Here is a 22,517-nt window from a genome sequence, read left to right on the forward strand (position 1 = left end):
ACCAAAGGGTGAATGACACTGGACCAAAGGGTGAATGGAGCGATTGTAGGAAGCTTGTTTATCGGGAATCATGATGTGACAATTATTTGCCACGCCCGGTGAGACTTCAAAAAGGAAATTGACTTTGGCACACGGTGCAGAAAGTATACTGACACTGATCTGCTGCCCTGTCAATCAAACTGTATTCATGAGTCATAGCACAAGGTGTGCTGAACATGAAAAGAGGAAATGAGAGGATGGTAAATAAAGAACAAAAAACTAAAACAATTTTTTTAACAGAATACAACGCAATACATTGATAAGAACATAAGAAACGGGAAATTTATGTTTTGAAGATATCTACTCTTCGATACCTTCACCTGTTTTTAACCATGTTCACCTATTATGACACGAATAGAGAATCAAGGGATTCATCATGTAGTTAAGAGTGAATTTGAAGACAAAATGACACATGCAAACAACCCAGCATACACCCTGCACACACACATCCCAATGAACACACACACATCCCAATGAACACACACACACACACAGGGCGACTGTGGCTCAGGACGTAGAGCAGGTCGTCCAATGATCCATGGGTCGGCGGTTCGAATCCGCATGAACACACAGACCCTCAAACACTACTAGAACATGATGTTGCAACATGTTTACCACACGGGTCGGCATGCTGTCCCTCTTGAAGGCACTACGTCTGAAGCGGCTGTTATCTGTGAGAGAAAACAGACTCTGGGGCCGGTGACCTCAGCATCTGAAGAGAGAGGTCCCCACCTCTGACCTTCTGTCACGTGATAGCCTGGACACTAGAGGAGCCACACTCTCAACACAAGCGGTTCAATTTTGCACCCGAAAAAGATCAGTCTACGACTTTTAAGTCCTATATTTAGTGACCACCTGAGTCATTTTGTATACTGTATGATGATGTTGCGCGCTGAAAATAGCCAATCTGCGTCTAAGGCAGCCGTCCGGGCACCTGCTAATCCATCTGAAAAAAGATGATAGCACACACACGCACACACGCGCGCGCACACACGCACACACACGCACACACACACACACACACACACACACACACACACACACACACACACACACACACACACACACACACACACACACACACACACTTTTCACATCAACCACTTAAGCCCTACGTTTCGTACGACAACATTGTTTGGGGGGAAACATAATTTTGTGCAACACATTTTGGACTACCTCGAAACATAACAGACAATCACCCCTTAGACTGCGGCAAGGATGGGCTCTCTACACTTTCTGTGGATGCTTTGCTTTCCTAATGTTTATCTCTCCAATACACTCTCTCTCTCAGCTGTCCTACTGTCTGTCTTTCCTACATGGTCTCCCTCTCAAAGCAAAGCAAAGCAAAGTTACTATATTTACCCAGGGTAACTGGACTAAGCATCAGATACTTGTTTACAGCCAGTCCCTGCTCATAGAACATTTCATGGTCGTGGTTCAATGCCTTGCTCAAGGGCACTTCAGCGGTGGTATTTTTAACGTGCCGGTCTGGGGATACGAACTGGCGACCTTCCGGTATCAAGACCGCTCCGCAAACCGTTCGGCCACCGCTGCCACACTCTCAGCTTTCCTACTGTCTGTCTCTCAATAAAGAAAGAAATTCAACAGAAAGTGACCACGCTACTTAAAAATAGAAAGTGGATATGGTGGAAGGAGAGACAGGCAGTAGGACAGCTGAGAGGGAGACAGCTAGTGTACCAGGATATGGTGGACGGAGAGACAGGCAGTAGGACAGCTGAGAGGGAGACAGCTAGTGTACCAGGATATGGTGGACGGAGAGACAGGCAGTAGGACAGCTGAGAGGGAGACAGCTAGTGTACCAGGATATGGTGGACGGAGAGACAGGCAGTAGGACAGCTGAGAGGGAGACAGCTAGTGTACCAGGATATGGTGGACGGAGAGACAGGCAGTAGGACAGCTGAGAGGGAGACAGCTAGTGTACCAGAGACTTTAGGAAAGCTGAGAGTGAGACATTGTATGAATGTCTCACATTTCATTTCAGATTAAACAGACTAACGCTATCAGATCCTTTAGACGGGTTAAAGTGAGGTAAAGATTAAAGGGACAATCTAACTGTGATCCAAGGCTTCATCATCATATTACGGTTGTTTTGTCAACGTAACAAAGGTCTTTTATCTTCGTAAACTGCCTGAGCTTGTGCTCTGCATCAAAGTAAAGGATTTTTGAATCCTTTAGAAAATGGATGATTCACGAGCTCACAACAACACGGCGGCCCGTGGCGCCGTCTTAAGATCAAGTATAAATCAGTGGCGGAAAAAGTACTCAAATGTATCAATACTGCAATGTAGAAATACTCAGTTACAAGTAAAAGTCCAGAATTCAAAATGTACTGTTTAAAAGTAGTAGCAGTAGTAGTAGTAGTAGTAGCAGACGCTCTTAATCCAGAGTGTTTTACAGTAAGCAAGAACAACACATGGTAATACATCAAATACATAGAAAGTAGTCATCAAGAATCATACGTAAGCTAAGAACGTAAGATCCGTCTAACAGTGGAGTATCCATATAATGAAACTATGCGTATACACTATGTGCTGTCTACATGAAATGCTATCTAAAGCCTCTATCTATGCCTGTAAGGTCGTCATGGCTAGGGCAAGTGCTACGGCAAGTGCTACGTGCTAAGGTGGAGTCTGAAGAGGTGGATTTTCAGACTACGGCGGAAGATTGGGAGTCTGCCGTTCTGATTGCAATGGGAAGTGCATTCCATAGTTTTGGAGCCAGAAGGGAGAAGATTTTGGGACGTGTGGAGCGTTGTCCCAGCGTTTTTACTGAATGTTCTTCCAGCTTCCCTGCGTTGGCTGATCTGAGTGCGGGTTTGTAGGGTCCGATCAGATGTGCAAGATATGGGGGTGCCATACCTTTAGTGGCTTTGAAGGCCAGCATCAGAGTTTTGTATTCTGTGTGGGCAGCAACCGGGAGCCAATGGAGGGAGCGGAAAAGGAGGGAGAAATGTGAGAATTTTGGCTGGTTGAAGACCAAGCGAGCTGCAGCATTCTGGATCAATTGGAGAGGCTTAAAGGGGAAAACCACCCATTTTCAACATTTTACTATGTCATTAATATACCATAGAGCTGTTGTGTGGAAATAATAAAACAGTCCCCCCCATTCTGTGTTTCCTAGAACTGTAATTATGAATAAAATCATTAACATGGTGAAACACATCTTGATGACATCATCAAGATGTGTTTCACCATGTTAATGATTTTTTTCAGACCTCTAGTTCTAGTAAACACAGAATGGGGGGACTTTTTTATTATTTCCACACAACAGCTCTAAGGTATATTAATGACATAGTAAAATGTTGAAAAGGAGTGGAATGCCCCTTTAAGTGCGAATGCCGGTATATAGGCCTGTAAAGAGATAGTACAAAAGTATTGCCATCAAAATGTACTTAAAGTACCAAAAGTAAAAGTACTCATTATGGCCCAATTCACAAGTTTTCAAATATCTACAAGTAGATTTTCAAATGGCCTATAGGGCTGAAGTGGTTAATGCATGTGTTGTAATAATAATGGAAATCTACAAAGTAACTAGTAACTATAAAGTTTTCAAATAAATGAAGTGGAATAAAAGTACAATATTTGGATCCGAGATGTATTGGAAATTGGAAATACTCAATTAAAGTACAAATACCTCAAAATTAAGTAATGATGTTTGGGAGACAAGAAACTGGGGTTTTTATGTGGGTAATTTGAGTTTTTAGATATTTTAGTATTTCAAAGTGTCTGGGATGTCATGGACACTGGCCTCACTGTTGGATTACTACAATGACCATAATGCTTTGCTGCACTCACCCCACCTTGTGGAGAGGGAGAGGGCTGCCTTACTGAGACAATAACGTTTAGTCCAGGAAGGAAGTGTCCATGACATCACTGGCACTTTGAAATACTAAAATATCTAAAAACACGTAGTACACACATAAAAAACCCCAGGAAAGTGTTTCTTGTCTCCCAAACTTTCCACCACTGGTATAAATTGGGCTTTTCCAGGTGAAGGTGGAACAGCCCCGAGGGCACTGACCCCTCTAGTGACCCCTCTAGGGTCCAGGGGTCGAGACTAGAGGGGCCACGAGACTGCCTGTGAGAGACACGCTAGAATGCCAGCCTCTCTCTCTATGCTGCGGCGAGCACAGAGCGGTTCCTGGTTCAATCCCCCGCTTCTCAATGGCTTCCCGTCCAAGTGTCCTTGAGCAAGACACTGAACCTTTAAACTGCTACCGATGAGCTATAGGTTGGTTGGTGTCTTGCATGGTTTCCTCTGCCGTCGGTGTGTGAATTTAACCTAATGCGCATTGTAAAGAAATTTGGATAAAGGCGCTGTGTAAATACAGACCCATTACTACTTGGTACACGCACATGTACACGCACAGACACAGACACTCTAGACACACACACACACAAACACACAAACACACACACACACACACATGCACACATGCACACAAGACAATATGTGTGCATGTATAAGCACACGAAAACACGGAGTCGCGCGCGCACACACACACACGCGCACACGCACACAGTCACAGATACAGTCATTGAGTAATCATAAGGGCCACGTTGGACAGGTTTTTGGTTCCCATGAGTCAAAACACTGTTCCTCCTTTTTTTCGGTTAGTCACCTCACTCACCTTTCTCCCCTCCTCTCCTCTTCTGTCTTCTCCTCTCCCCTCCCCTCCTCTCTTCTTTTCTCCTGTCCCCTTCTTACATAGCCTCCTCTCCTCTCCTCTCCTCTCCTCTCCTCTCCTCTCCTCTCCTCTCCTCTCCTCTCCTCTCCTCCTCTCCTCCACTCCCCAGTCGCCATCCCCCCCCCCCTCCTCTCCTCCCCCCATACTGTCCATGCTCCCAGGGCTCTCATACGGTGTGTGTGTGTGTGTGTGTGTGTGTGTGTGTGTGTGTGTGTGTGTGTACAGCCAGGTAGGTTGCAGTCACAGCAGTCAGCAGCTCTCTTCCTTTAGCGGCACACACTGGCTCGGGGCCAGTTTCACTCTCTCCCTCTTGGAGTTTCAGTGGAAGGCAGAGCTTGGCAGCGAGGCCTGGGAATAAGCAGGTGCACCGACAGGTCCGCCTGGGCGCCCAGGGAGCTCATTGGCTCCCCGTCACGTTTCCCTCTCCCTCCCTGGTCATCCAGAGCGACAGTTAATGCAGTTAAGCCCCGGGGGGAGGAGAGGACACACAAACGAGCACGCACACACACGCACACGCACACAAGGTGTAAGTACACGTACTCAAGTACTGTATTTTGACTATTCAAAAGTATTGTGTTTTGCAAAATAGTAAAAAAAGGCAAAGAAGTTATAAGGGGTTCAGCGGTGACGAAAATGGAGCCCCAAATCTCTTTCACCAGAATAATGGCAAACTTGTGGTGCAATTGGTTATTAAACCAGGGTTTCTCAAAGTGGGTGCCGTCACCGTGGCAACCCTAGGGTGCCATGAGGCAAGTCCAGGGGTGGCCCCAAAAATATTTGGAATTTGTCACTTCATTCAGTTTAAACGGCAACTATGTCCTAATGGAAACAAATATTCTCTCGAGTTTTCCTCATAACATACTGCATCTTTGGGGGAAAGATTTACACTTTTACGTACCGTTAATGTGAAAAAAAAGGTGCTATAAAGGAAGAATGTCATTCAGGGGTGCTGTGGATGAAATAAGTTAATTACAGGGGTGACCTGAGCCCAACATGATTGAGAACCACTGATATACAGTATAGGGTTGATGTGTTAAGTTAAACGGTATACTACTAATAATGATTAACCATGTATGAACCGTTAACCGCTAATCAACGAGCAGAATAAGGGACCACAATACGATCTATAAAATAAGCCGACATGCCAATCAAATCCACCGCAGCGGGCCTGTTTGATTAATTAAGCTCTGTAATCATTTGTGTTCACGGATCATAAACTGTGAGTTTCGGCTTGCCGTCCCAGTTGTTGCTGAGTGTGACTGTCTGTGACAGCACCCTAAAACCCTGCAGGCTACAACCACGAGCCGCTTGTTCTCACACTGAAAAAAAAATAACAGTGTGTGCAGTGGTGCCAGGTTTTGCGAGAGAAACAAGCAACACAAAGTATGGTATAAGACATGAGGGGTTCTCAACGTTTTTGGCTGGGGACCCCCGGAAATGCTTTTCCCCACCCCCAATACTTGAACTGACTGCAAAGATAACCTTATATTAGAGAAAATATATCATAAATAAATATTGAAACCAGATATAATCATTAAGGGAAGTTTATGCATGTACTATGTGTACTATGTAAACTCTTCATTCCCATTTTTCAGCCATTCAGTTGCAAAAAATAAAAAATAAAAAAGTTGAGAACCACTGGTCTAATAAAACAAAATCAACGACTTGTATTGGGGCCTAGGGATGGAAATAGTATTCTTGCTAAATCTGGTGTATTTTCCGTGTTCTGTTCATGATTATGCGCTGGCCACATGAGCATCGGCTATTTACCAATATGTTGAAAGAAATTGTTGCAATCTGATAAGCAAAAAGTTACTTTTAAATGCGATGCTTTTCTGAAAAACCTCCGTTCAAAAAATGCATGTCTTGCTTTTTACTAGGTCTGTATGAATATTGTTATGTATTGTATACTGCCTATTTATGAATCCATACCATGTGTGAAAATGGACTTGAGTTAGGGGGTGGATAAATAAATGAAGATATTTGAGAACCACTGGTTTAAACAACATTAGGAAACAAGCCCAAATAATACTAGGCCTACACACCCTAAGCCCAAATAATACTAGGCCTACACACCCTAAAAACATCAACCCGCAACCACCAATATTCACAAGCTACTTTACCCAATAAACAAGCCCAAAGTCGCTGACAATATGTGGACATGGCAACACTATGTGTGTGTGCTGTACTGTCTGTTGTTTATTATATTACATCCAACTTGCGGTCGACTTATTGCGCAAGGGAACCCATTCCCAACTGTGCGACTTTGTCAAACAAAAAGAAAAAGAAAACATGCAAAACCACAGACAGAAAGGCCTATGAGTGCAAGACGGTGGGAACTGTGAAGTAACTCCTACAAGTTGGAGAATTGTGAAATGGGCCATTCATTGAGTACTTTTACTTCAGTACTATAAGTATATTTTAATTCCAAAACATTAGTACTTTTACTCAAGTAAAAGAAAAACGTAATACAAGCCTTTTACTTGTAGCACTGATACTAATAGTAAATAATCAGATTTCTCGGTCCATCCATTAGTGTTCTTAAATGTATTTGTCAAACAAACAATAGACAAGACATGAGAACAGTGCTGGCTGTGCACATAAGAGTTGGAACTTGGGTCTCTCTTCAAAACATGGGTATGGGCATGTGTCCTATTTCCACTGTAAATGTCAGTTATGATTTATGCACTATGTCCATCATGCAGGCTCTTGTCTATTTGTTCTTGTGTTTGTGTGTGTGTGTGTGTGTGTGTGTGTGTGCGTGTGTGCGTGCGTGCGTGCGTGCGTGCGCGCGAAAGCCAATGTCATGCAGGGCAACTTCTGAGGGTTTGCCTGACGTCAGAGAAAAGAGTCCTGATTGAGGACTTGAGTGATGGCGTTCAGTTCATGGTTGTGGGTTTGCAAACATACACAAGGCCTTTCATAACCAATGGTGGAAAGTAGCTAAGCACATTTACCCAATAACAAGTAATGTAGGCTAACTTAGTACAACTCTGAGAAACCTCTTATCTCCATATTCTACGTTTTTGTGTTTTTTTATGAATTTACTCCCTGCTTGTTCATACAGCGTTGCACAAAAGCATCAAAAGTAGCAGTTCTACAAGCTCAAAACGCAAAGTGACGTGTTTTGAGCCTGTAGATCTGCTACTTGTGATGCTTTTGAATTTGAATCCTGAAAAAGAACAACATAGCATATGAGGTTTCCCCCCCATAGATGCTATAGCCTATATACATATAGGCCTATATACTTCTACTCCACCTGGGGCAAATGTACTGGTTTATATAGGCCTATATACTTCTACTCCACCTGGGGCAAATGTACTGGTTTATATACATATAGGCCTATATACTTCTACTCCACCTGGGGCAAATGGACTGGTTTATATAGGCCTATATACTTCTACTCCACCTGGGGCAAATGTACTGGTTTATATACATATAGGCCTATATACTTCTACTCCACCTGGGGCAAATGGACTGGTTTATATAGGCCTATATACTTCTACTCCACCTGGGGCAAATGGACTGGTTTATATACATATAGGCCTATATACTTCTACTCCACCTGGGGCAAATGGACTGGTTTATATAGGCCTATATACTTCTACTCCACCTGGGGCAAATGTACTGGTTTATATACATATAGGCCTATATACTTCTACTCCACCTGGGGCAAATGGACTGGTTTATATAGGCCTATATACTTCTACTCCACCTGGGGCAAATGTACTGGTTTATATACATATAGGCCTATATACTTCTACTCCACCTGGGGCAAATGTACTGCTTTTAGTTAGGGCTGCTAGTTTGCAGATTAGATTATTAATACAAAACATGCACATTACGCATTATTATTATACATTAATCGACCCTCCTTCGAAACCGCTCTAAAATAGCACCTACAAGTGGTTGCAAATGATAACTGGGCCCTTTAAAAAGCAAAACGTCTAAGCTTATCAGCTAAAATGTCCCCCCCCCCCAACTGTTTACTGTACTATAGGCCTACATACCGTATGTTTTTTTTAATGCCTTGATGAATTGAATACACAGTATAATATATAATAATCTGTACCATGAAACTATACAAACTAGGATGCCAGCTCAACAAATAGACCTGGCTTCTGTCTAAATAACATCTCAAACTAGATTTAAACCATTTGCATATAAGACTGCATGGTCATCCAAAGCTAGGTCAAGTGCTACTGGCCATTTGTACAATATTAACATACGTAATTAGGCTGTGACCTACATCTCCAGGCAACAAACATCTCACTCCAACATATCACTCCACAATCACTAAAAGGCTAAACCTATTTTCTCGTCGCACGTCGGCCCCTTTTAGTGGAGAAAAACGACCATTATTGTCCTCATTCAAGTACAAATGAACCCCAGTGTTGTTTCAGATGCACGGCTGATGAGATGAGCTTAGCACATCAAAAGCAGCTCAGCCAGACTCACGTTACAACAGTGACGGTGATGAGCCTCAGAACCCATTCATTCAGCACTCAACAGCACAGTGTCATGCTGATTGTGCGTGAATGAGGAGGGGAGGGCCATTACATACATACACACTGCTGAACAATGGACCTCCTTGATGGGTCTGCGTCACCAATGTGTTGTCCGTGGCAAATTTGATTTTCTTTTTTTTTCTTTACACACCATTATAATGTTCTTATTTTGATCATGAGACCCAATTACAGAATGTGAGTCTCCAGGTTTTCTTCGGAATACAGAGGACACTTATTTATACGACACTAGGAGTCCGCTATAGCTAGTGGTTCTCAAATGTGTTATTTGCAAGGACCCCCTTACCTCTGAGAGTGTACAGGACCCCCTTACCTCTGAGAGTGTACAGGACCCCCTTACCTCTGAGAGTGTACAAAGACCCCCTTACCTCTGAGAGTGTACAGGACCCCCTTACCTCTGAGAGTGTACAGGACCCCCTTACCTCTGAGAGTGTACAGGACCCCCTTACCTCTGAGAGTGTACAGGACCCCCTTACCTCTGAGAGTGTACAGGACCCCCTTACCTCTGAGAGTGTACAGGACCCCCTTACCTCTGAGAGTGTACAGGACCCCCTTACCTCTGAGAGTGTACAAGGACCCCCTTACCTCTGAGAGTGTACAGGACCCCCTTACCTCTGAGAGTGTACAAGGACCCCCTTACCTCTGAGAGTGTACAAGGACCCCCTTACCTCTGAGAGTGTACAGGACCCCCTTACCTCTGAGAGTGTACAAAGACCCCCTTACCTCTGAGAGTGTACAGGACCCCCTTACCTCTGAGAGTGTACAGGACCCCCTTACCTCTGAGAGTGTACAGGACCCCCTTACCTCTGAGAGTGTACAGGACCCCCTTACCTCTGAGAGTGTACAGGACCCCCTTACCTCTGAGAGTGTACAGGACCCCCTTACCTCTGAGAGTGTACAGGACCCCCTTACCTCTGAGAGTGTACAAATGGACCCCCTTACCTCTGAGAGTGTACAGGACCCCCTTACCTCTGAGAGTGTACAGGACCCCCTTACCTCTGAGAGTGTACAAATGGACCCCCTTACCTCTGAGAGTGTACAGGACCCCCTTACCTCTGAGAGTGTACAGGACCCCCTTACCTCTGAGAGTGTACAGGACCCCCTTACCTCTGAGAGTGTACAAATGGACCCCCTTACCTCTGAGAGTGTACAGGACCCCCTTACCTCTGAGAGTGTAAAGGACCCCCTTACCTCTGAGAGTGTACAGGACCCCTTACCTCTGAGAGTGTACAGGACCCCCTTACCTCTGAGAGTGTACAGGACCCCCTTACCTCTGAGAGTGTACAAATGGGAGCACATTTTGAGTGTTCAAATTTGTTTCTGGTAGTATTGTTGACCAGACCACTGCTTTTGTATGTCTGCTGGCATACAGAATGTTGACAAAAATGTCCATCATAAGCTATGACCCCACGTCACCAATAAAGTCTGTCAGACTGTCACCATCACTAGTCTGTCTGTCAGACTGTCACCATCACTAGTCTGTCTGTCAGACTGTCACCATCACTAGTCTGTCTGTCAGTCACCATCACTAGTCTGTCTGTCAGACTGTCACCATCACTAGTCTGTCTGTCAGTCACCATCACTAGTCTGTCTGTCAGACTGTCACCATCACTAGTCTGTCTGTCAGTCACCATCACTAGTCTGTCTGTCAGTCACCATCACTAGTCTGTCTGTCAGTTTGTCACCATCACTAGTCTGTCTGTCATGCTGTCACCATCACTAGTCTGTCTGTCAGACTGTCACCATGGTGACAGTCTGACAGACAGACTAGTGGTGGTGACAGACTGACAGACAGACTAGTGATGCATCACTAGTCTGTCTGTCCTACACATTCATGTAGCTAATAAAGTCTGTCAGACTGTCACCATCACTAGTCTGTCTGTCAGACTGTCACCATCACTAGTCTGTCTGTCAGACTGTCACCATCACTAGTCTGTCTGTCAGACTGTCACCATCACTAGTCTGTCTGTCAGACTGTCACCATCACTAGTCTGTCTGTCAGACTGTCACCATCACTAGTCTGTCTGTCAGACTGTCACCAGACTGTCACCATCACTAGTCTGTCTGTCAGACTGTCACCGTGGTGACAGTCTGACAGACAGACTAGTGGTGGTGACAGACTGACAGACAGACTAGTGATGCATCACTAGTCTGTCTGTCCTACACATTCATGTAGCTAATAAAGTCTGTCAGACTGTCACCATCACTAGTCTGTCTGTCAGTCTATCACCATTACTAGTCTGTCTGTCAGACTGTCACCATCACTAGTCTGTCTGTCAGACTGTCACCATCACTAGTCTGTCTGTCAGTCTGTCACCATCACTAGTCTGTCTGTCCTACACATTCATGTAGCTAATAAACAGTGGTAGGGGTACTCAAGTCCAGCACTTCAGTTACATACGTTATACTTTGCTGACATGGTTTTGCATTGAAACGTTTTCTATACGATCACATCGATCGTATAGAAAACATCGATTTCCATACGATCACATCGATGTATCCGCGTTACTGGGGCGGATGGAACAGCTGAACAAGGACATGTGTTGTGTAAAAATGACGCTTGAAGCCCAGACGGATGCATGTGAAGGCTTACGGGCAACAACCATGGCTATTGACGACCGGTTGACAGCAATTGAGAGGCCCCCTGGCGTGGACCTAGGGGCTGGGAGTGAGCCGCCAGGCAAGAGAGCGAGGACAGCGGCCGTGAGCGCTGATCAGGAGGCGGTGGCTGGTGGAGGCTTCGGCAACGCTACGGGTTCAGCGTCCACACCAGTGACACCACATACACTAAAGTCTCCTACATGGTCTCGTGTCGTGAAGGAAGGACGCCGACGCAGGGCGACACCTGAGCACAAGTCTGCACCGCGACAACGAGTTGGGCTAGCCCCACAGCCACAGCAACGGGAGAGGAAGAAGACTGGCATTGTGGGCACAGGCACAGTGAGCGCCAACATTCAAGTTGTGAACACGAAAATGGTGAGTGTATTTGCCACTAAGTTTGCCCCTCAGCTGGAAGCTAACACACTAACTATCTATCTCAATGAGAAACTTGGCCGAGAAGTAACCTGTCGGAAAATTGACTCGGCACAAAGTCGGTTTAGTTCATTTCACATCACTGCCGAATGCAAGGATGTGTCAGAAATGTATGACCCAGAGCTGTGGCCAGCGGGCCCTTATGTCCGACGCTACTATGAGCCAAGACGGCCCGTTAGTGGGTCGCATGCCGGAGTCAACATAGCTACTACGGTAGTCGCTCCTGTACAACTGGTGAATCATTCATCTGCGGATGGACATGACGGCAGTCATAACCCCAAATAGAAATATGCGGGTGGTGTCATATAACACGCGTGGCCTACGTGTGGGGCACAGTGACGGGGACAAAGCAAGGCGGATCGTTGTTGACAAACTTTTGGAGGAATGTGACATTTTGTGCTTACAAGAGACATGGTTACCTAAACAAGACCTGGAAAGACTTAACTCATTACATTCATATTTTCATGGGGCTGGAGAGTCCACCACTGATCTCCGGGATAAAATAGTGCAAGGTAGAATCCCGGGTGGTGTAGCAATTCTCTGGCACAGTAAATATGATTCGGTGGTTACAGTGATACGATTGGAGGTTGACTGGGCCATCGGTATAGAGATAAAATATGACAATAGATCTTTTATTATTTTAAATGTATACACACCTTACGAGTCATATCAAAATGAAGATGAATTTCGCAACAGATTGGCATTTATTAATGCTTTCATTAAGGATAATACTACAACCTGTGTCTATGTAATGGGGGACTTGAATTCTGATATATCAGATAAGAAATCCCTGTTTGGTAAATGTTTACTGCACTTTTGTAATGATAATAATCTAATCTTGTCAAGTAAATCTCTACTACCTGAGAAAAGCTACACATACATCAGTGAAGCATGGCATACTGTGTCATGGTTAGATCACTGTATATGCACAGCGGATGCCCATGCTTCTCTTGACAACATTAATATCTGCTATGAGTTGGCCACTTCTGACCATATTCCATTCGTAATGACCCTGAATGTTGAAAATATCCCTATGCTATCTGTGGATGACAATAAATCCTCCACAGGTAGGCTGGATTGGTTAAAACTGAGTGAGAATGATATTGATCACTATACCTTGCTTACTGACCAAGCTTTAGCCTCTGTTGTATTACCAAGAGATGCAATGCTCTGCAGAGACACCAACTGTAAAAATGAGCAACATGGTAGAGACTTATGCCTTACTTATGATATTATTGTTGATGTCTTAAATGCTTCTAGCAAGTCCTTATGTAAGAGAAAGAAAAAGGTGCACACCATAAAACCGGGTTGGAATGAGCATGTGACTGAGCTACATACTGCTGCTAGATATGCTTTTAAAGTATGGGCAGATTCAGGTAGGCCCAGGCAGGGGACCCTATTTGAACATAAACAAGCCACAAATGCTAAATATAAATATGCGGTCCGCTTCATTAAAAAAAATGAGGATAAAATGAGGGCAGACTCTCTGGCCAGAAAGCTGCGCAACAACAGCTGCTTTGATTTCTGGCAAGAGGTCAAGGTGCTAAACAACAGCAAAGCACCCTTACCGTCCTCCATTGATGGAGTGAGTGGATCAGCTAATATTGCTGAATTGTGGCGACAACACTATCATGATCTGTTCAACTGTATTAAGAGTGAAGCATTTGAGGTTGATATGGTTGTCTCTACTGAGAACCTGGCAGTTAGATCTGAGGACGTATACAATACGATATTGAGTCTAGAAAATAATAAATCATGCGGCCCGGATCACATCTCAGCTGAACATTTAAAATATGCCAGTCTTAAACTTTCCCCTCTTATTGCTCTATGTCTTACTGGGTTCCTGTACCATGGTGTCTTACCAGATTCCATGTTATCTGTGCTGCTCATACCTGTCATAAAAGATAAAGCTGGGAAAATTAATAATATGGATAACTACAGACCTATTGCTTTAGCTAGCATACTGTCCAAAGTGCTGGAGAAGATCCTGTTGAACAGACTGGAAAAGTATATAACCACAGCTGACAACCAGTTTGGTTTTAAAAGAAAACACGGAACAGATATGTGTATCTTTGCGTTAAAGGACATTATAGCAAAATATAGGAGTCAAAACTCCACTATGTTTTTATGTTTTATTGATGCTTCGAAGGCTTTTGATAGACTTAACCATTTTAAGTTATTTGTTAAAATGTGCCAAAGAGGGGTACCCAAGTACATTATCAGGATTTTAGCCTTTTGGTATACACATCAGCTGATGCAGGTGAAGTGGGGCAATACTGCATCGGAACCATTTCATGTTGGGAATGGGGTCAGACAGGGGGGGATTTTATCTCCTTTTTTATTTAATCTGTACATGGATGATCTATCTTGTAACCTGAACCTCTGTAAAACTGGCTGTGTTATTGGTAATACTGTTGTGAACCATCTTATGTACGCGGACGATTTGGTTATCATTTCCCCGTACAGTGCAGGCTTACAGCAGCTTTTGAGGATTTGTTCCCAGTATGGTGTGGACTTTAATATTAAGTATAATGCCAAGAAGAGTAGCATCCTGATTGTGCGAAGTAAAGAGGATAAAAAGGCAGTTTTTCCTAACTTTATTCTCAGTGATAACATTCTCCTTGTCTGCAGTGAGATTAAGTACCTTGGGCACTATATCTCTGATGACCTCACAGATGATAAAGACATTCATAGACAAAGGTGCAAACTGTATGCCCAGGCAAACATTTTAATGAGGAAATTTCATAATTGTTCTTCAGATGTCAAGGTATCACTGTTTAAAGCTTTCTGTACACCGTTGTATACTGCTCACCTGTGGAGTAACTACAAGGTGAGTAGCATGCACAAACTTAAGGTTGCATATAATGATGCATTACGTTTACTAATGAGGGTACCAAGATGGCACAGTGCCAGTCAGCTGTTTGTGAACTTGGGGGTGCCTACCTGTCAAGCCCTTCTGAGAAACTTAATGTACAAATTCATGTGTCGACTAGAGGAGTCTGACAACTGTGTCATCAGTTTGTTAACCAACCCTGTGAAGAGCTCTAATAGGTTCTCTTCCATGATTTGGAGACATTGGCGTAACTGCCTCTACAGACTGTGAGCTTATGTACTGTATGTATATATGTACATTTTATTTTTTCTATTTTTAATTTGTTTTATTATTTACTGTCCTTTGTTCCTCTATGTGATCTGGACCGTGAGTCTGCAATAAAGATTGAATTAAATGAATTATAACCACCACCATACATGAAGCCCCGCATTGAACTTTTAAAAGTTTAGATTTACCGGTAAATAACACACAGCTGTACTATTGTAATAGTTTGGGGAAGTGTTCCAAAACCAAGTCACTTTTATTGCATTGTACTATATTTATTGTACATTTGTACATGAACGACTAATCGATTTAAGTTCAGATTGGAGGACTGACTGACGTTATCTGGCTGCATTGAAGTGTAGGCTATGGTTCAACTTTTCATGGTTTATATTGTATAATAAACCTATAGGTATCAAGATCGTATCGAATTGGGAAGTAAGTGAATCGTGAGGAAGAAATAGAGTCTGCAACACTGGTAGGAAAAACTCAGCTCCACTGGTTTATTTTCTTCAACGTTTCGATCACTGGGATCTTCTTCAGGAAAGTAAGTGAATCGTCCCACGCAACGTCCAGTCACCTTTGGTTATCATCCGTGTTTCACAAAGCGAGTGAATTGTTCCAGTTAAAAAAACCCTATAGCAGCTGCATTATGAATCATGTGTAATCCAAAAAGGGCTTGAATGGGTCAACCCCAAATAGAGTGAATTACAGTGAGTTGTGAGTCATATCATCTGAGTCACGCAGTGAGCTTTGCCTCCCCCACCACACACACACACACACACACACACACACACACACACACACACACACACACACACACACACACACACACACACACACACACACACACACACACACACACACAATTTTATCGCCAGCATTGAGTTATACTCACTTGTGTGCACTGACAATATAGTCTATTTCCAAGCTGAAAACACGTCACCCGTTTTAGACTGGCTATTCTTGAATGTACGTCGCCACACCAACGCATGAATGAGGATAAATCATGCCATATACTCCTCCAACCGGTAAACCTGAATGTATTCATGTCTAATCCTAACCCCAACCCCAATATCAATATTTTTAACCATAAAAGAACAGTTTATCTTGTGTAGAACTTGAGGACCAGGGAAATGGGCATCACAATTTCTAAAACACACGCACACACACACGCACGCACGCACATTTCAAAAGAAAGCACAAGTCAATACAAAATTGACAGCTCTTACAATTCCATGTGCTTGTCGGGGGGGGGGGGGGTCCCAGATCAAATATTATGATTATTTTGAGGGGCCGTGGCCTGGGAACCTTTGATCCAGAGTGCTCATTCAGTAATCTTATAAATATGCAGAGTGTTCTTCCCCTGTGATCAGCAACCTACTGATCGGCCTTATCTCTCCACATTACACACAATGAGAGGCTTTTCTCACCTCTTAACACCTCCATTCTGTGTTTGAAACTTTGAATATAAAAGACAATGTGTGTGTCTGTGTGATGTTGAATGGTTGATGGGAGGGTGGGGGTGGGGCGGTGGGAGGTCATGGAGCCATCAGCAAGGTGAGATACACATTAGTTGTGGATTAAAGCAGACAAACACAGTCGTAGCTCTTGTGCCGAATGGTGATGAGACACAATACATTTTAACACCTACTTGGGCCTGTATGGCATTGTGGTGGACCTCTGACATAGATAACAGGTATAAACTAGAAAAAGTGCCCCTCTGGCGTTTTTGGAAAAATGTCAAGTGGCATTTCTTCCTCGGACCAGTGGGAATATGCGTGCATAGTTTCACTGCAATCGGGCACTGTGTTCATGATTTGCGTCATTTTGTACAAAAAGGGCCACTCCTGAAAACTTTGGAAGGCAATCTTAGCCAATCAGGATGGAATATGAGAAATCAAACAGACCCTTCTTAATCACATGACTATAGAGATCATGTGTACTGATTTGCGTGAGACAAAGGCATGCCCAAAATAGTGAGGCTAGGATGAAAGTGGTCGAAAACCATACAGAAGTCATTGACTGCCTGACATGACATGACTACGAATGTGTTTACCTCAGACTTCAGATGTTTCAGATCAAAGTTATCCTTGGGTATCCATGTCAATATCACTTTGAGTCACGGGTTGAATTTCATTCGTAGACTGTGACGAAACTCACTTTGAGATCAAATAAGTTCTGTCTGACTTACATCATTAGTTAAAGTTCTTTTCTGTGAGGGCACCCTCACAAAAAACATGCAGTAATCCTGGTCTCTAACTGCCTCCCCCTGGCCAGCCGGGGCGCCTGATGGAGGGGAAAGGAACTGGTTGGAATAACGTGTTCCTTCCATGCGCTACGTCCAACCAGGGAAACTCCCCTCTGTCAGGTGTAAAGGAGCAACTTGGACACTCAGGCATGAAGGAAGCATGAGTTCAAGTCCGTTGCTCTCCCCATGTCCCCCATATATGGGGACTAGGTTGGCGGAGGGTGTGTAGAGCCCAGGATCACATTAGATAATTGACACAGGGGTGAAAAATGGGTTACAAAAAATTATGATAAAAAAAAAAAAGTTATTTTCTCACATTTTTTAAGGAATAAACTGTTATTCTTAACCAATCTTTTTGGTCGGATATGTTCACACATTATAACCAACACGACTGTTTGGTCTAACTGCACTTATTGACAAATGTAGATCCCGGTCCAAAGCACAATGGGCTCTCGGTTCAACAGTATCCGTAGCAGCGCGGGGCAGCATGGGTTCGAATCCTATGTGTAGCCCATAATGGTTATACGCATTGCAGCTTCAAGTTAACCATTTAATGCATATTTCTGCTATCTGGCAAAAACCATGCGTCTCCATATTTCAACTGTTGGTGTCATCTCCTGAATGAATGCCCAACTTTGCAAAAGTAGCAAAAATAGCTGACCTACAAGCTCACAAAACGTCACATTGTGAGCTTGTAGATCAGCATTTTTGCTATTTTTGAAAAATGTTAAGTGGTTGTTAAAGTGGGGGTGCAATGGCTTTTTCGGTCATTTCAGTCTGAAATGGAAGGCTGTAGGTTTTGGAACGCATCTCTATAGGACGCATCTCTATAGGACGTTTGTGAATCTCACTCCTTGTCCAGCACGGCTAGTGTTTGTTTACAAGACAGCATGCATGCAAGTGTTGACTTGATGCCATATGTAGTCCTGAAGAAAGCAAGGATGTTACAGAGACACTGGAGTTGGAGTCACTTGGAGGGGGGAGGGAGGGAAGAGGGGTGGGGAAAAAAATCCTGGGAACTGCACTTTTGTCCTATGTATACATAGAAATGCTGTTATTGTACTGCTTTTTCCAAATAAAATAAATATTATAAAAAACAAAAAAAGACAGCATGCATGCGTTCCTGGTTGTTGGTATGCGCCTGTTTGCTCCCATCGCCACACCAGCGGTCCAGTGGACTCTGCTATTAGTTCTGTTCCACATGAAGGGGGTGTTACTGTATATTTATCTCTAAAAATGTCAAATGTAGCAGAGCCGAACGCCAAGATGACATTTTATATCCACACGTTTATTCTCATTCTATAATAAATACATATTGGTTAAATATATTTGTGAGTTATCTGACTGAACTACACTGGATCCATAATTTGGAACGCATGGTTAGTTTTACTCATTTCCTGGAAATGAAAAGTCTAACAGTTTTGTACATGCAAAGTTTCTGCCCGGCAGCAACGATACGGAGATGTCACTCAGGACATATGTTGACTTGGCGGTACGGTTGTGTCTGAAGATGAAATATGCATGCAGCACGTGAACATGCATGCAGGCAGCGTCGCAAAGCCTCAGTGCTGGAGACTGAAGAGTAACTAACAATTTTGAGGTATACTTGACTAATTTGTATAAGTTTACACTTCGACAACTCTGAGGCAAATGTACGTTTTACTCCACTATTTTTTTTAATAGATTACCTTTTCTTGTAACAGAGTGCTTGTGGTATTGCCACTGGTTGCTGATCAAGTATAGGGAATTAATTTACAAAAAAATTATAATAATAACACAAATAGTACAAATATGGAGATAAGAGGTTTCCGGCTGACAACAACATTAAACCTGTTTGAAAGTGGTTAAGTGTGTCTATGGGGTTTATAACAATTTATAACAAGAGCTTATACATAATAACTTCATTGGATCACAGGTAATTTGTAGTCCTCCATTTACTGAAAAGTAGGAGTTTTGGACGTACACAAGCTTTCCACCTGCATGACAGCCACCATGTGAACATGTCAGCATTCTCAGTGACAGTTATTCGTGTTTATGAGGGATAATGTGAACCATATTAACATACGGGATGGGAGGGTTTCTACTGGCTGTCAGCTGTCACAGGGAGGGTGTGCCCACGTCTGGGAATCAAGGGGGTGTCACTTTCTCACACGGTAAATTTTGGGATGATGTGTGTGTGTGTGTGTGTATGTGCACGTGCACGCATGCGCACACTATTGAATGTCACTGAGACAAGCGTGGACACGATGCAGTGACACACACATCTGTCTCAAGTGTCCCCTGTTACACATGTGAAACACACACACTTTGCGTGTGTGTATTTGTGTGACACAAAAACACACATAGACAGACGTGCACGTACAGCCATGTAACCTCCACACACACACACACACACACACACACACACACACACACACACACACGCACACGCACACGCACACGCACACACACGCACACATGCACGCACGCACGCACACACACGCACACAGATACAGACACAGACACACACACAGACACAGACACACACACACACACACACGCACACGTACACGCACGCACGCACGCACGCACACACACAAACTCACACACACTTACCCAACAGTTGTGCATTACAGTGTGTTTGTTAACAGTGTGACTAAATGATAAGAGTTGTGTTACAACTTGTTCCACTGAGAGCTGGTGGACATTACTAATATACATCTGACTCACTCTGTCTCACTGTCTGTCTCACTCTCTCACTGCCGCTGCCTCACTGTCTCTGTCTCACTCTCTCTGTCTCACTCTCTGATCTTGGACAAATCATGATCATGTCTTGATCACATGGCTGAGATACGGTGTACCGATTTGTGTGAGGTAGGGATATCAAGGAGTAATATCAAAATCGGACAATTTTGGGGCAGAGGTTCTGCTGTGGGCCTCTGGCACACGGAGCGTGCATGCACAGTTTCACAGTTTCAGTCAGATGGGTTCACTTAACAGTGAGTGGTGAAACTCCGTGTGAGGGTCCCCCGGCGGTCCCCGGAAGTTCCAGACCCACAGGACCACGGCCATGGGGTGCCGGCCCGGTTCCGGCAAGACGCCCCACGTCCGAAACGGTAGAGAAATGAGAGAGTTACCATGTGGGGGTCTCCGGGGGTCCCCGGGAGTCCTCGGGGGGGTCCCTACTCCCTGGAACATCCAGCCCCCCAGGAACGCGCCCAGGGGGCCGGGCCGAATCCGTCGAGCCGCCCCATGTCCGAAACTGTGACTTACGTCAGGGCACCCACTTTGAGAACCACTGTCTACACCAGTGGTTCCCACACTTTTCCATGTCAAGGACAAGGACCCCCAAATTGACAGTAATTAGCCCACAGACCCCCATTTGAAAAGATATGCCAGGGACCCCCGTAATAGGCTCTAGCAGTGATTCTCAACCCGTTTAATTTCAAGGACCCCCAGTTTGACATGCATATTAGCCCCATGCATATTAGGCATTTCTATCTCTGGGACCCCAATTTGTATTGTAAAATCAATGTTAATTTAACTCAGACCAATAAGGGTCCATTTGGTTCCAAACTATATCATTCAGCTAGGGACCCCCAAGAACTCCCTCAAGGACCCCACATTGAGAACCACTGGTCTACACGGTTGTGAATGGCTGCAGTATAACCATTGATCTGTAGAGTGTTGCTGGCAGCGCTGTGAGGTGATGTCACGTCACCGTGCGTGTGGAGCAGGTCTTTGTGTCATGCGGTAACTATACGTGGGGTATTTTTAAACAGGGTGACGATATACAGATGATTACAGATCAGCTTTTCAAACTGTACATACATACCTCTCCATTGTCAAACAACAACAACAATGTGCCCTATCATTATCACCGTAGGGGAGGTTCAGTGCAGACTGCAGAGCACAACCATCTCTACTGTATAAATGTGGAGGTTGGTTCTCAACTTTTACAATTTCAAATTACAAATCATTACATCCATCCAAAGGGGGCTCCAACAACAAACAAAATAATGTCTCCCGCCTAAATTAACTTTGTATTTCTATTTACTGTTAAATTAATTTGAAAATGTATATTCATAGCAATCATAAATGGGAAATGGTGCATTTATATAGTGCTTTGTGCACCCCTTTACACACCGATGGCGGATTGAAACCATGCAAGGCACCAACCTGCACACCGGGAGCAATTAGGGGTTCAGAGTCTTGCTCAAGGACACTTCGACACCAACTCTGGGGGAGCGCGGGATCGAACTGGGACCCTTAGGGCTGCTCTACCGGCCACTCTACCCCTGAGCCACTGCTGCCCCTATAGAGAACGTATAGATTTTTACATTTGCAAAACATGTTCAAATATTGGTAGGGTGGACTGGGGGGGGGGCACAAAATCCAATCTGGGTGGGCATTGTTTTTTTTTGCCAATTTGGGGGACACAAGAACCACTGAACTAGTATAATGAAATGCTATCTACATGACATGCTGGTAAATGGTAAATGGTGCATTTACATAGCGCCTTTATCCAAGGTGCTTTACATAGATTGTGCATTACATTCACCCATTCACAGTCACACACACATTCACACTCCGATGGCGGCGGAAACCATGCAGGGCACCAACCAGCACATCAGGAGCAATTAGGGGTTCAGTGTCTTGCTCAAGGACACTTCGACGCTAACTCTGGGGGAGCCCGGGTTCGATCAGGCAACCTTGCGGTTACCATCCAGCCACTCTGCCCCTGAGCCACCGCCGCCCCTCCGCCGCCCCTCCGCCGCCCCTCCGCTCACTTACTTCCTGGACTACATGTTGTCTCAGTAAGACAGCCCTCCCCCTATCCACAAGGAGGAGCAGTGCACCAAAGCATTATGGGAATTGTAGTCCAGG

Source organism: Electrona antarctica (assembly GCF_951216825.1).
Source record: "Electrona antarctica genome assembly, chromosome: 17".
Lineage (NCBI taxonomy): Eukaryota > Metazoa > Chordata > Actinopteri > Myctophiformes > Myctophidae > Electrona > Electrona antarctica.